Source organism: Mytilus californianus, unplaced genomic scaffold (assembly GCF_021869535.1).
Source record: "Mytilus californianus isolate M0D057914Y unplaced genomic scaffold, xbMytCali1.0.p SCAF_15, whole genome shotgun sequence".
Classification (NCBI taxonomy): domain Eukaryota; kingdom Metazoa; phylum Mollusca; class Bivalvia; order Mytilida; family Mytilidae; genus Mytilus; species Mytilus californianus.
The window spans coordinates 11,872,213-11,889,185 of NW_026262637.1; the positions used below are offsets into that span (position 1 = coordinate 11,872,213).

Sequence of the window (16,973 nt, forward strand, 5' to 3'; positions counted from 1 at the left end):
ACTACTGTAATCAGATTCCTGACTTAGGACAGGTGCAAACATTTGTAGCGGGATTTAAACGTTTTAATGGTACCAAACCTTCTCCCTTTTCTGAAACAATAGTATAACATCACAACATAGAAAAACACACTATAAAATATCAATTGGAAGGCTTAACTTAATCAAAAAACGTAAATTAACACACAATGAACGAATAAATTTGACCTGTGATCTTTTTTGTTGTGAGGGATGAAAAAATACCCTGCTACGTCCGGTCTGTGTTTTTGTTTCATGTTTTTTCTGCCTTGTATCGAACTGATGAGTTTAATTCTTTTTAACTGATTTTTATAGTTTGTTCTTATGTTGTACTGTTACATCACTGTCCCAGGTTAGGAAGAGGGTTTGGCGACCTAAAACATGTTTATGCTCACCAAATTCTTTATGTGCCTGTCCCAAGTCAGAATCCTGTAGTTTATTGGTTGTCGATGGTTCATGTCTATCATATTTGTTTTTCGTAAATTGTTTTGTTATAAGTTAGGTCGTTAGTTTTCTATATTGACATATTTTCTAAGTCGGAGACCTTTATAGCCGACTATACGGTATGGGTTTTTTGCATTGTTGAAGGTCGTACGGTTGCCTATAATTGTTTACATCAACTTCATTCGAACTTTTGTGGATAATAGTCTCATTGGCAATGATACCACATCTCTTTAATTTTAAAATGTCTCTGGACAGTACATTTATATTACTTTGTTGTGTTTATTGTATGGATGACATCAGGTGCTCTTAAGGGTATTAAGATCAAGGTTCAGTAGTTACCTGTGTCGTATTTATCATCGCATGTAAACATTGGTGATAGAAGTTACTTTAGGTGATGTCGCAATTGACGAAAAGATTACAGTATAATAGACAACAAAATTAGAACATATCTTTGGTCATCTGTGACGCAAATATTCCATTACAATTGACCAAATCATGATTTTGTCCGTAAAAGTGTTGACGAGTTTACTTGACATCACAATTATGAACCCTAGTTTCAAAAGTTTTCTTAGGAGAAGCAGCAACAGTCCTGCAAACACAAGAATGCCGTATGAAACGAGGGTATTAAAACTTGAATAGATAATTGTACAAAAAAATGGTAGGATAACAGGGATTACTAAAAATATTAGACAGTGCATACACCAAGACAACATCCGACTCCTCCGGAAAAAAACGCCCATATAAAACATATAAATAAAGATAAAACAAGTGAACAAAACAGGGTCCAGATAGCCTGACTTGGAACATATGCAAAATGTTGATGATTTAAATCAGTTTACGTGCCTACAACCTCTTCCTTTCCACGTATAAATATTATATAACTCGAAAGAAATACAGAACAAAAAAAATCCACAGTTTGGTAAAAAATGTACAAGAAAAAAAAAAAATACGTCGATTATTTATTTGAGGGGTCTGCATGTCATCTGTTTTAAGGCATAATTTTATAACACCAGTTTTAGTACTTTGAGCTTGCCTTCATTAAATCGGAGCATTCCTCAATACGGTTAATTATTAGAACCAAATTTAGAGTTGTATAAAAATAAGGAGTGTGATATGATTGCCAATGAGACAACTATCAATTAAATTTAAAATGAAGTGGATGTAAGCAATTAACCGTACGCGGTCTTTAACAATGAGAAAACCCAATACCGTATAGTCGGCTTTAAAGGCTCCGACATGAAAAATATGAAACAATTCAATTGAGAAAACTAACGGCCTAATTTATAACAAACAAACGTACGAAAAACAAATTTGACAGACATGAACTAACGAAAACCACTGAACTACAGGATCCTGACTTGGGACAGGCACATACAGCATGTGGCGGGGTTACACATGTTTAAAGGCGCCAACCCACCCCCAACCTGGGATAGTGATGTAACAGTACAACATAAGAACAAGCTATTAAAATGAGTTCAAAAGGGTTTAACTCATGCATCAGATAGATACCAAACAGAAAATATATTAAACAAAAACACAGATCGGACGTAGCAGGGTATTTATACATCCGTCACAACAAAAAATATACAACGTTCAGATCTGAGAGTACTCACAGTTATTGACAGCTAGTTCAAAGCCGATAACAACTAATAAAAAAGTCATGTATCTAAGATTAAAATATTTATCAGTACACATCTAACAGCCAATGGATTTAGTGTAAAGACGTCACTAACAGTCAGAGAAAAACATGACCTTATTGTGCAATTCCAGAATATAGGTATCGACAGATTGTAGTACTGTGAATGTGCATATGTGTATAACTATAATATTAAGTATGGTTTTAATTTACTGATAACAAAATCAATATTTATACCAATAAAAACAATATTCAAAGATCTAATTACAGTGTTGAATTGGTAGCCTGTTAGAATAAGTTTATCTAAAGGATTGATAAGTTTACCCAGATCGTATCTAAATTTATGGGCTTGGTAAACAACATCACCTTTAATCTTAGGATGTGCTATTCCGTTTGAAATAAGTTATCAAGATAACAGAAAGTCTTGTTGAATTTATCAATCAAATGGAATTTAGACGGGTTTTCACCGAGTTTGGCCATAAACTGTGATTCATAACAGTACAGGAACAAGTTTGTTAATAAAGGGGCACAATTGGTGTCCATATGAATACCTACAACCTGTTGATAAACTATATTGCCGAAACAAACATAAATGTTTTGAATGAGAAAATTTTTCAGCTTTAATCTTCTCATCACACATCCAGCAAGTATATCTAGCATATTTACCTTTCTCATTAGTTAAAGGGCTGTATGTGAGTTGCAGCAAATAAATTTGCATTCAGATTTTTCAACTGACCATTTAATTATATAGGAAAACGTTTGTTTGATAAGATTGTGTGTGAGTGTAGTATAAAGAGTGGAAAAGTCAAAACGATCAACCGAATCAAAAGGACCATCAAAAGCACGTGATTTATCTAAAACATCCAACGACTGTTTTACACTCCAAAAAAAGTTAATTCCACTATTTTCATTTGTTTTATTACAAAAGTTAATGATATGTTCTTTGATAGTAGTTAAGGAACATTAGTAGTAAAACACTTGCTAGAGGCCGAGATGAAACGATAGATTACGTTTTTTTTATAGTTTAGATAACCAATACATAGTCGGGACCTTCAAATGATCAGAGGAGGCCTTTAGCTGATCTGTGGTAGTGACATGAATATTTACTATTTGACTCTCTGTGAAGTGCACGGCCTTCAATGTTGTTGCATGCATAATATCATTCTTAAGAACTTGTAGTTGTGTTTACATTTATTTTACCGATTTGGATGTAAGGGTTATTCCAGTACTAATTCCTCCTCAACGTCTAATTCCACTATTCTGGTTTTAAGAGGAGTTTAATTTATTCACATATTTTTTTAATTAAAGACTATACATGTCTTTTTGTTATAATATTCCTTGAATTGCTTTCTCATTGATATATTATATACATTGTCTTTTATTAAGATTGAAATTACTTCAACATTGTTTAAACAATCTGTTTATATTATATACGTTTTAAAAAAAATAGCAATAGTAGTAAAAGATGGAAAAACAAGTCTCAAATCTTATATACTCATTAGAAAGATAAGGTAAATAACCAATAACAGAGGGAGTCACATAAACTCCAAAAGAAGAGAGACAAGATGTGTCGACAAGTTAAGCGCCGCCTGCTATGCATACATATTTGAAAGTCCATTGTTTCCATTATGTTCATTGTTTTGTTTCATTCTACTTTCGAAGTTGTCAGAAATCATTGAGTAAACAAGTTACTTACCTGTTACTATTCTTGTAGACATTGTGATCTCCAGAGGTGATGTCGTTGTCAGTTGTTCTGTAGTTTCAGTGTCGAGTTTGTAAGTTGTTGTAACATCGAGAGAAGTAGTTTTAGCTGACGTGGTTGTCTTCTGAGTTGATGACGTTGTTGTTTCATCGGGAGAAGTAGTTATAGCTGATGTGGTTGTCTCCTGAGTTGATGCCGTTGTTGTTTCATCGGGAGAAGTAGTTATAGCTGATGTGGTTGTCTCCTGAGTTGATGCCGTTGTTGTTTCACCGGGAGAAGTAGTTATAGCTGATAAGGTTGTCTCCTGAGTTGATGCTGTCGTTGTTTCATCGGGAGAAGTAGTTATAGCTGATGTGGAAGTCTCCTGAGTTGATGCTGTCGTTGTTTCACCGGGAGAAGTAGTTATAGCTGATGTGGTTGTCTCCTCAGTTGATGCTGTCGTTGTTTCATCGGGAGAGGTAGTTATAGCTGATGTGGTTGTCTCCTGAGTTGATGCCGTTGTTATTTCATCGAGAGAAGTAGTAACATCTAATGTTGTTGTCTCTACAGTTGATGCCGTTGTCGTTTCATCAAGAGAAGTAGTTAAAGTTGATGTGGTTGTTTCCTCAGTTGATGCCGTTGTTGTTTCATCGGGAGAAGTAGTTATAGCTGATGTAGTTGTCTTCTGAGTTGATGCCGTTGTTGTTTCACCGGGAGAAGTAGTTATAGCTGATAAGGTTGTCTCCTCAGTTGATGCTGTCGTTGTGTCATCGGGAGAAGTAGTTATAGCTGATGTGGTTGTCTCCTCAGTTGATGCTGTCGTTGTGTCATCGGGAGAAGTAGTTATAGCTGATGTGGTTGTCTCCTGAGTTGATGCCGTTGTTGTTTCATCGGGAGAAGTAGTTAAAGCTGATGTGGTTGTCTCCAAAGATGATACCGTTGTTGTTTCGTCGGGAGAAGTTGTGTCATCAGCTGCAGTTGTTGGTTCCATCGTAAAAAAAATGACAGATGTTATAGTTGTTGTCGTTGCAGCAGATCCAGGAAGAACTAGAAAATATATACACAAAGTAAAATAATACCAAATTTATAATAGGATATATTGATAAATCATTGAAATTTTGATAACATTTCTTAAAATAGTTTAATATAGCTTACAGTTTTAAAAATAGGACTATTACATATTTTGCGTGTGTGAAGAACTCCCTCTTCCACCAGTTAGTTAACCGATTGAAATTTGCTGCAAGAGAAAATTACTTCTTTCGTGTTAAATAAATGTGTAATTTAGGTAACTGCGATAATAAATAATATTGCTATTTCAGAATGCCAGTTTAAAAAAATAACGAAATATTCTTTTACAAATGTTGTCTATGCCTTTTACTGCTGTATATGTAGCTATTTTTCAATTTGTATTCGATTTCTTTATTTATATATCTAAAGTTATTATAATGCTGCCGTATAGTCTATTACAATATATACCTGTTGCTGTAATTATATTCACAATCATATATGTACAAGACAATGTAAGAACTGTGAACATATTCTGAGGCAAATACATCTGCAAGAAAATTTCAGAGCGTTCAATTAAAAATGTTGTTTCAAATGTTCTGATAATGGATTTTGTTTTATTAATTTGACAAATGCATACAATAAACAAAATACATATTCTGCACTTGCTGCGTTAGAAGCGATTTTCTATATAAAATTCAACACCCAAAGCCATCACTTCGAAAGGCGATGACGCATAGTTTCATGGAAATCACACAATGCCATTCGACAGTCAATACCATGCAAGCCAAAAAGACAAACAGTCGTAAAACACAAAATAAAAATAACAAAGACTTAGCAAAAACAGCACAACAAACCATGGATAAGAGAAAAAAAAAACGGTGCCCTGAAGTATTGTCGAATTATTTGAAGTTTATCAAAAGCACCCATACCGAATTTTCTGATTACTAAATATTCACTTAAGTCTTTAACTTTTGAAAAAGCACATAATTTAAATATTTAAACAACCGTACAAAATTATTGGTAACTTTAACAATTTGTACGGGAACGGTGCAGCGAAAAACCATTTGTTCCATCACACCAAAGGTTTTCAATAAGGTTCATTTACAAACTCGTCATTTGTATTCCTGTTTTTATCAGGTATGCAATCAAAACTTATGAGTCGAAAAGCACAATATTAATGTGTTAAATCAAAGTAAAAGTCCACGAAACACATTATGGGCAATTATAGATAAAGCAAAACGAAAATAAGAACCCCCATCCCTAAAACTAAACGAAAAAACCTCAAAAAACTCTCTGATCCTGATAATTATAAAACTTTCACCAATAATAAGAATACATTATTTATTATAATCACTGTGGTTTTATATCCGCAAAAAAAATATATCTTGATGATAAAATAAAGATAAGGCAACCAAGCGACTAGAAAGTTTTATCTAAGGTTACAAACTAGGGTCTTCAACATTTCAAATCTATATCAACTATCCATCACTCCTGGTATAATACGACAAATAAATCGAAAGAAAATTACCAGTGACTTACATGCAGGTTAAATTACTTCTCTTCAACGTTAACATAATGTACCATATGAAACACTATTTTGTCCAGATGTCAAAAGTTCGTAACATGCATTTTTTGGAAGTCAACTGTCAATGAGAAACGTTTACAAAATATTTCGAAAATGAAACAAAATGACTTATTCTGGCTCTTTAATCATAAACTGATTGAAGAAACGTATAAACCTTATAAAACAATATACACTTATTAAAATTCATACGTTTATCAAGACTTCCATTTCGTGTATAAACAAAACAATTTAAAAAGTAACCCATAAAATGGCTATATTTCTCATTAATCAGAATATTTAAGGAGATACATTTCTGTATAGTTGTAACAATAGAAGTATTTTTGATCTATTCAACGACAGGAACAAGTTCTACAATCTCACACATTAAAGTTACAGGTACAGTGATATTCTTGGAGTCCAATTAATCAAAACGGAAACCAGATAGTTACATTTATATAACCATGAAAGCAAATAGTTCTTTGTATATATACCACAGACCAGATATAATTATGAAGAATCATATTGTCTTTCGATCCGTCCGTCCTTTGTTCGTCAATTTGTTCATCTATCTCTTATATCAAATTATTTCACCACTCCGTCTACATTCGACAGAGATTCGAATAAAAAGTTAAGTCTACAAATTAAGTGCGTTTTATAAAGATACCCATGAAGGCCTTTTTCAGTATAGATTAATTAAGAAGGGTAAAATAGTCTTTCATTGTTTTTATGGTAGATGGAACATGCCGATTTCACTCGACAGGTATGTTTTACTCTTCTAAGATATTTTGGGAAACATAACATTTCAAAACAAAACATTTTCCTCATTTACCTTCCACGAGGAATGCATATTGATAATACTAGAAGTATTGGAGCAGGTGAAAAATGATGTCGCTTCAAGGGTAAATGTCCTGTTTAAATGACATTTATCAGTATTGTTAGTATAGTTTTAATAAAATATTTCTAAGAGAAAGAGAAAAACGTCCTGTTAAGAAGAAATTACTTATAACAAAATTTTTGACCTTCCTTCCTTTTGTAGATTTTCAATCCACTTGTCGAGAGAAATTTGTTCAACAACAGACGTGAAACTAACCCTGAAACTCTATTTTTGTTTTATTAAATTTCAAATAAAACAATTTTCTTGTCTCCATAGTAAAAATTCCAGATATTTGATTTTTAAGTTTTACGTATACTTATTTTCGTTTACATATATCAATAAATCGTTACGCTCGTGCATTTTCACTCTGAACGAACTTCATTAGCAGGAATAAGCTTCTTACATAAAAACTACTCAAACAGAGTTATCATGCCAAAATCGACACTAAATAGGTTAAACGGTCCTCATCATGAATTGGTTGCCTGATACGATATCTCTTTGTCATAATTCAGTAGAGACATGTTTGTTTTACACTTCGCAAGGTAATTAATCTTTTTACGTTAATGGGTTTACATTTTTCATAAATATAAGAATGTCATTTGAAAAAGCTTTCTTTGACATGGATATGTGAAAGAAAAAGAGCAAGGGTTTTGTCATTCAAGGAACTTTCCGATTCTGAATTGCTCACCACCAACGAGAAATCTTACGCATTTGATCCAGGAAAGTACCCAAAACAAAAACGATTACAAAAATTTGAATGAAACGGCATACTTTTAGACATTAATACAAGAGCAGACCACCTTTATTCTCAATCGTATCGACACAATCGTAATAAAATCTCGGAATCACAGATTCAAGATCAAAATATTGTGAGAGCTCTACAAACACTGTAGTCAATTTGTTTTCAGTTAGTTTGTCGGAGACAGAGACAAAATTCTTATCAAAAGGTCTTAATTTCTGTCACACGCCGGGTAAAATTGATAGTTTAAAATGTGAAGATGGCCTTGACAAATTAGCTAGATCGCTTAGAATTAAGGAATACTTTTCTAATGGCCATTGTTATTTTATAGTTCGTTTCTGTGTGTGTTACATTTTAATGTTGTGTTTCTGTTGTGTCGTAGTACTTATATTTGATGTGTTTCCCTAAGTTTTAGTTTGTAACCCGGATTTGTTTTTTTTCTCAACCGATTTATGAATTTCGAACAGCGGTAAACTACTGTTGCCTTTATCTAACAGAGATAATATAAAAAATCAGGAGAACATTAGTGGTCTGGACTCAGATGAAGAGAAGAAGATGTCGAAATTCCAAAATTCAGGAAAAAATGTTCATGTATTCCTCAACCCAGTAAGTGTGCCATTTAATTACACATTATTGGCAAAATGAAATCCGACGTAACACATCTGTTCAAATCCACTTCCCAAACATTCAACAATTTACCGTCTGAAGAAAGTAAATCTGTGCAGTTGCTTAAATTTAAATAAATTTAAATAACAGAGACGACATAATAATAAATTCAGAAGATAAAGGTTGTGCAGTTGTCGTCATGGACAAATGTGATTATATTCAAGAGGCAGAATGTCAACTTTCTGATTAAAGATTTTATAAGAAATTAGACTCTGACCAAACTCTTAAATTCAACAAAAAAGTCACCACAGACTTGAAAAATATTTCTCAACAGGGTTATATAGATGAAGACACATTGGATTACCTAAAACCGGAAAAATCAAGCCGGGACGTTTCTATCTTCTGCTCAAAACACTCATAGTCAATAATCAAGGTAGACCAATAGTTCAGCCAATGTCTACCCTACAGATACAAATATCAGAACTTATTGACTTTCATTTAAGACCACACGTAGAAAATATATCATCCTACATACAAGATACAACACAATATTTTACGAACATGGAATCTTTCAACTCTTTCCCACCTGAAAGAATCATTGTCTCGCTTTACGTCATCCCTGTCTATACTAACATCCCATATGAAAATGTTATTTATTGATTGATTGGTGTTTAACGCCACTTTCAGCACTATTGTGCTATTTTAGGGCGGTCAGTTTTTGTTGGTGAAGGAAGTCGGAGTGCACAAAGATGATATTGAAGCCATTAGGTAAGTCTGGAACTCTCGCAGCACCTTAAACTCACCGACTGAATGTTAAGTCCAGCTTTTTACTTTGGTATTGAAATGCAATAACTTAACATTCAATGGTGAACACTATCTCCAGGTTAATGGAACAGCAATGGGAACAAAAATGGCCCCGTCCTATGACAATGTTTTATGGGCAAATCAGAACGTTAAATTCAATGTACATCTCGTTATCAACCTCTTTCTTTGTTCTGATTCATCAACAATACTGACAGGAAGTGGGATAATACTGAACAAGATCTAAATGTGTGCATTCAACATGCCAACGATGCCCATCCCTCAATAAAATGCACTTATGACACTGCTACACAAGTGAAGGATGGAATTACATTTACAGATCTGTATTGCAACCCACAGAAAAATTATAATATCTTTCACCCCTGAGTTGTCATCTAAAACATGTATCCAAGAACATTCCCTACATCTAGGCATCAGAATAAATCGGATTTACTCCACCAATGATACTGTGAAAAGGCGATTACAAGAACTTCGTGGTCACCTAAAAAATCGACGTTGCAGAAGAAAAGACATTTATAGAGGCTTCTTTTGTGCCAACAACATCAGCCGATATGAACTTTTACAATATAAAGATAATAAAAGGTCAGCAAAAGAGTCCCGTTTATGCTGACTTATCATTCTAAGTTTGACAAATTGTCACACCTTATCCGCGAAATTTGAAAAGGAATCGAAAAACATCCTAAACTATCCGAAATTTTCCACAAGCCACCCGTTCTGACTCTCCATATACACAAAAGCCTAAAATACTTGCTGCTGAGAACTTAATTATCCTCCAAACCAGGCTCTTCGTCTGTGGGCTCTTGAAAGGTTTGAGGGAACAAACTATATCTGACTTGCAAGCAAATTCTGAATACCTAGACTTTTAACAGTCATTCCACTGGTACGAAAATCACCATATTTTGCAATGTTAATACTGTGTATCTTCTGTAGTGTAAATGTGGTAAACAGTATCATGAGTATGTTGGTGAGTCAGAACAGCTATTTCACAAATGTATGAGACCATGAAATCCAGACCTTCCTCTCATCCAACATTTGAGATTCGCTGGCCACACTAAGGCAGATCTCAATCGACTGACTATTACCATCATAGACCACAACACTGCTTGGTCTAGGGAGGAGAGAATCACTAGGGAAAGATTTCGGATAAGACCATTAACAAGGTTGCCACCAACTGGCATCAATGAAAAGGTGTAGTTCAAATTGCGCAGTGCTTACCACCGCAGCTGGGTGTGTTAGTTTCATTTGGATGCATAGACACGCATTTCCGTTGAAAATATTGAATTTGCATGAACTTTGAAATTTTAGAATTATACAAGCGTGGTTCGGTTTTTAATTTTTATGTCTGATTTTACAAAACACGACAAGAAAAAAAGGCAGGTAGAAGTGCATATTGGAATACTTACTTGGCGTCTCTAATATCTAATATCATTATCTATGATCTGTTTGTGGTTTAAAGACAACGTTTGCCGTATTTAATCTTTAAAGCTGATGTTAAAGGCATGCACGTTATACTTAACACGGGACACAGTAAAAAGGCATCTTTTGCTTAGGCAGCATGCTTTGGACATCAAAATAAGCTGTCAAACTTTGCTTGTTTTCATAATAATAAGTATAATTCAGGTGAATCTAAGTAGTCAAAACATTATTATCATTTAATTAAGAACTTTATATTGTTATAAGTGATGCACATATAGCGTGTCCACATATTTTTACAATTCTGTTTTTTAAATGATTTAGCTTGATCGTTGATAAAGGTAAGTCCTGAAAATCGCGTTGGTAGCACAAAATCAACCAAGTAATGTTTTCATACGTCAACATTTTATGGGAGTTTTCACTCAATTGCAACTAGAAATTCTGAATAGGCAATTGTATTTAAAAATACCTCGTTAATGCTTTTTAAGCACATTTGAATAGGTATATCTGTACTCTGTTCTTTCAGTTTGTAATGTTTTCAAACATTTTGTATCACAAGAAGACAAGATATCTAATGTTGCTGTCAACTAGATCAATAAGACAGTGTCCGTCCATCACCATTGGTACCGTTAATGCTATCACTACCATTAGGTTTATACCTCTGCTGCTGGACTACTTCACGATGGTATCACCAGACCAATAGCAAAAACCTTGGAACTGGCATGCAAATACGGATATTAGTTTATCTTAATTTGCTGATAAATTGTAAAAATATTTTAAATGAAATGAATATCTATTTCTCTTTCAAAGCTATGATTCCATGTCCGGGTTTGACATTACGTTTTTGGTACGTTTTTGGTCCCACCTGCTATTCATCGTATGTATAAGTCTTGCATTTTCTAATGATATTTCATCGGGCACCAATTAAGAGGATAGCAAAGATTAAAACAAGTTATGAGCATCTTGTCTTTTTTCCCTCCATTTCAACATCCTCGAATGCGATATATCACCGAGTTTTAAAATGTAACACGTGTTTATCTCTATTTCATATTCATATTCGATCAAGATTTAGGGTAAGAGAATTCATATAACTGGTGAGTGTATGAACCTTGTGATCTCTTAGGGTTATAACATAAACATTGACCATTTCGCTATTATGATTTGCCTAATCACCAACTATGACTCTTCGACGTATTTTAATATTTTAACAGGTGCAACAAGACGAGTGACACTAGTGGTAACGACCCGTTCGGATGACCTGAGTCTTTTCCCCAGAGCACCTGGGTTTTTGTAGGTTTTGTGTTGCTCAATCGTTATCTTTTCTCTGTGTGTTTTGTTGACTGTTGTTTGTCTTTTTGTTGTTTTTAGTTTTGACCATGATGTTCATGTTTTTATTCGACTTGTTAAATTCTTTCCTTCTTTTAAAAACAAGAAAAATAACAATTTTCTTGGAAGCGAGATACATGTATGAAATTTAAAATTTGGAATTGTTTGTGGCGTCAAAAATCCGCACCATTTATATATCTGGATAAACAAAGGAATACAACACATTTTTATTTCATATCTTATATAGTATTCACAAGCATGAATCAGTTTCCAATATATTATGCAAGTGTAAATAAATTTTTTAACATAATTTGAAGATTCAAAATTGTAATTTTGTATTTTAGAAAATATCAATATATACTTTAGAAATATGCTTGACACAGAAGTGTTTTTAAAAATTTTGGTATAGTCCTACATTTTTGGTAGACATTAGGATTGTCTATGTTTGGTTGATTGTTTTCCCTGGGATAAAAAAACAATGTTTGAAAAACAGGCGTCCTCGGGTTTTAACGTTTTGACTTTTTTATGGGCAAGTTAAAAGTGGTTCATAGGAGTAAAGAGTATTATTTGAATAAATGGCATGTTTGTTTTTACAAAAAATTAATCAAGGGTTTCGTAGCGCTAGTTTCTGTATTTTGAACTTACCTCATTTTGATTCAATTATCGAGCAACTGATTTTTTGTTAAAAATGTATATTAGTCTACTTACCCTATGATATTTTCTTTACGAATATCAACTTTATACTAAACATTGAAGTTTTATTGATATGAACAATGCCATTTCATTTTTTTTGTACGCACTTTATAAACACACAATGTCCTTTAAAATGACAAAATTTAACAGATATTGTTCAACAACAGATCAACCGATATCTACGAATAACTTTATAAAGAAATAATTCGCCAATCTGTAATATAAAACCTTCCTGTAGTATTGTACGATCTTACAAAAATCAGTACGGACATCGTAAAACGTTACCTTTTCATTATCCAGAATTTAGTTTTTTTCTCCGTATTTTATGTTATTGTGATAGTCGTCCGATTTTTATATTTACCTATTGTAGTGACGGATCCAGGTTGTTTTGAAAGGGGGCTTTCTTCCAGAACATTTTGGCTGATTTTCTGACAAATCGCGAGAAACAAGAGAATAAAAAAAATTTTGTCGTACACCATCTACGCCATATCCTGGATCCGCCATTTGATTGTGTCCTATTTACAATTATAAAGTTTTGAATGAGCGTTATTTGGTAAGTCGGATGATGCATGTATAGCAGGAGACGATTACACTGACGACGCACCATGTCTTGTTCTTATAGAGTTCATTCAATTCCCTCAACTTGTTTTTTACCTTGATTTGTATTATCTTGACAAATGTGTGAAACTTTAACATCGGAAAACTACTGTTAAAATTTGTTCGTGCTTGTTTAAACTAGTCTAATGGTTGTTAAAATATCTTCTTATGTCGAAACCTTAAATTAAAAAAAGTCTTATTTTGTTTGTAGGCCGGTAGCGTTGTTGATATTTTTAATAACTTGATAAATAGTATACGTGTCGTATATTGTATTTGTTCAACATTAAATTAACTGTAACTAGTCAATTCTAAAACTATTTTACTGTTAAGGTTTTCAGTGTACTATCTAACTAACGAACGTGTTTTGGACACGAAATATCATTGATGTAGTCGTTTACTATTAAAATTATTGAATACACACCAAAAAATCAGTAGTTGTTTTCTACTCCTACGCTCAGATAGCTCCAACAAATTGGCACAACCTTTTTTAATATCTAGTTTTCAATGTTTTTCGACTTCGATTTCGTATCAAACTGTTTTATATTTAACACCACTTCCGAGTCTAATATATAAACGAAATGCGCGTCTTTTACTTATAAAAAGTTTCCGACTTTATCAGGCGCATTCATATTTAGTTTTATTTTTCTGATCTGACGTTTATGTGGGATAACGTTATTGATTTTGATATATGATGTTACACAGATTTTTACTTACTAATGGTTACGTGCATAGATGACAGTCGTATATATTATGAAGCATTCTTATAAAAGCGCATCAAATACTAAATAAAGCTTGCTTATACAAATGACAAAAAAGATACATGTAACTGTTTCCGTTAATGTTTATTAATGGAACATGACGTGAATGGCATTCTGTGCGATTCATTCTGTAATCTATTGAATTTGATTACTGGCAGTAACTGACTCTGTAACTGACTATGCCTGACTATGCGGTATGGGTTTTGATAATTGTTGAAGGCCGTACGGTTATCTATAGTGGTTAATTTCTACGTCATTTGGTCTCTTGTGGAGAGTTGTCTCATTGGCAATCATACCACATCTTCTTATTTTTATATCTTAATAAGTATTATATCAAATAATGACATATTCATAGGTCTAGTAACTTAGTGGAAGTTAAAGCTATAGATACAATTATAAATGGTCAATTCGTGAATAAAATGAGCTATTTTTTTGGTTTTTGTTTGTTTGTTAATGCTTTTTCCTTTTTAACCTGAAATATGTTTTAAAAGTTTGCCTTGCACCCTCATTGTAATCGAGAAAATAAACCAAACAATGAACATCATATATTCGAAATACTGCAAATTAAGTTTAATGCAGATAAGCTTTTCAGAAAATAACACTTATTAGTATTATATTATTTGATATCGATATTGTCCTCAATCAATATGTTTGTACAAATGATGCGCAACTGAAACATGAAAGGTGCACGCAAACTTATAAAGATCGGAGATCTTTGTCAATTATTGAAAACAAACTAGATACAAGTTTTGTCGTATTAGGTTCAGTCGGTATTTGAATATTGAAAAATTAAAAAATGCTATTGTAACGTGCAATCGAGTGGCAAACTCCAAACATTCACTGCAATTAATAGTATGTGGTGTGAACTCCGACAAACCTGTGCACTAATCATGTTTACAAACTAAATGCCGCATGTTTCACCGGCAGATTTCGAATTTTAGTTAAATGAATGAATCAACCAACTTTCTGTTTTGCGCTTTCTAAATAATAATCTTGTTACCTTACGTTCTTCTACTTCGAAGGCTTGGTTCATAATAAAAATATGACGGTCCTAATTTGCTTACATATCAAAGGTGCGGATTTCGAGAAAAAAAAACACCTTGGGAAACCCACGAATATTGAAGATAAACACATGCTTAGTAAACAGTAGGAAATTTATGATTCGAGACTCGGTTTTTAAAAACTATTGATTTTGTAAGTATGTACAGTTAACTTAAATATACAAACATGATGGGTATTTACAATTATGCTAATTGAATTTTTGTTACAATATATGCTTAGAAATTGTCATGTAGGCATTACATCAAATGCATCTTATTATTTCACTATCATACACTGACTTCATGCCTCTGCATCCATGTTATCTTATTAATGATCGTAGATTCGTCAAAACCTAACTATGTACATTACACAGAACGTAATGCATTGCTATGAATTATATCACAAAGGATGTTAAATAAAACCTTTCTGTTATTATAATGCTGAAATCAAGTTTTTAACCTTCAATCAAAAAATAAACTAATAATATAATATCGAAAAGAGTGGTAAAGTCTGCAAAACATCCTTAAATCTATCACTTTAAGCCTCGTATGTAAGCATAAAGATACATGTACAGAAATTGAAACGTGTGTGCGCTTAAAACCTTTGTTGATGACCTATTAGAATAGTTTAGCTTCGAGTTAGATTGCATCTAAAATCTCTAACTGTCGGTGTGCAAGGTTATTAACAACCCCCTTCCCCTATACTAATCATGCAGTGATACTACATTTAATATCAGCCTAAATTAATCGAAAGTGATGAAGGACTTAAAACTAGAAAGTCATTTCGTACTTTTGATGATTTTCCGTTTCAGTAAGTACAGGTCAAACAATCATCTTCCGTTATGTAGAATTAAAAGCATTTATGCATCTTTAATTCGAGAATTATTTGTTAATTTTGTACTATAACTTTACGTTAGACTACTTTTAGTGGAGTTCCAGAACAGTGGCTGCTGCAACGTGGAGGTTGGAATCGTCGTATCACGTTATATTTATTTAATCATCTCTTTCACAGGCGAATTTATCAAATGAAATAATTTAAACAGATTCTACTCTAAATTATTCTACAACACTTTTCTTTTTTGATCCCTTATCCTTTTAAAAACCTATGATTTGATTATATTACACATAAGTTCATGTTTCATTTTGACGACGTGTTGTTGATCCCATATATGCCTAATTTGGTGACATGTCAAATATCTGTTTTGTGCATAATGCGACCGGACCCGGAAAAACGTATATTTTATATTATTTTTGTACTACGTAATTTTGAAAGGTCGTAGTCTAATTGTACGGCTACAATTAACAATATCAGCCTGGTGTTTTTGTTTCGATGTTGCTTTTTCTTCTACTTATTTTTACTACTAGAATAGAGAATGAAAACGGGAATTGAGCTAAAGAGACAACAAGTCGGTCATAGATCAGACTTTTTCAGTTGAGGTGGGTTTTCTTGTCCGATCTTGACTTATTTTGTTTTCTTTTGGTTTTGTTTATTAACGTTTTTGTTGATGTTTTGCGGAATTACTTTCTTTTTATATTTCTTTTTTTTTATTTGATTGATAACTCGAATAGTTATTTTTTACACTGTTACAATCGATACCTCTGCTGGTGGACTAATTAGTACCCGAGGGTATCTCCAGCCAAGTAGTCAGTACTTTGGGTCTGGCATGAAAATTTGCTGTTACAAAATTTTGGAAATTTGTTTTTAATTGAGAAATATATCTACCTCACGCAAAGCTCCGATTCCTTGCTTGGCTTTG

At 33.1% G+C, this 16,973-nt stretch overlaps 1 protein-coding gene and 1 long non-coding RNA gene across 2 annotated transcripts in view; one reads left to right on the forward strand and one right to left on the reverse strand.

The window, feature by feature from the left end:
- The window catches only part of LOC127725970 (mucin-22-like), a gene marked incomplete at its 5' end in the record, with an annotated part of 219,272 nt that overhangs the window by 139,610 nt on the left and 62,689 nt on the right, over positions 1-16,973 (reverse strand). The gene's annotated exons all lie outside the window — the stretch shown is intronic.
- LOC127725414 (uncharacterized) lies at positions 3,939-4,395 on the forward strand. The gene is made up of 3 exons (XR_007992998.1): positions 3,939-4,033; positions 4,094-4,135; positions 4,256-4,395. It is a non-coding gene; the product is annotated as an uncharacterized LOC127725414 (long non-coding RNA).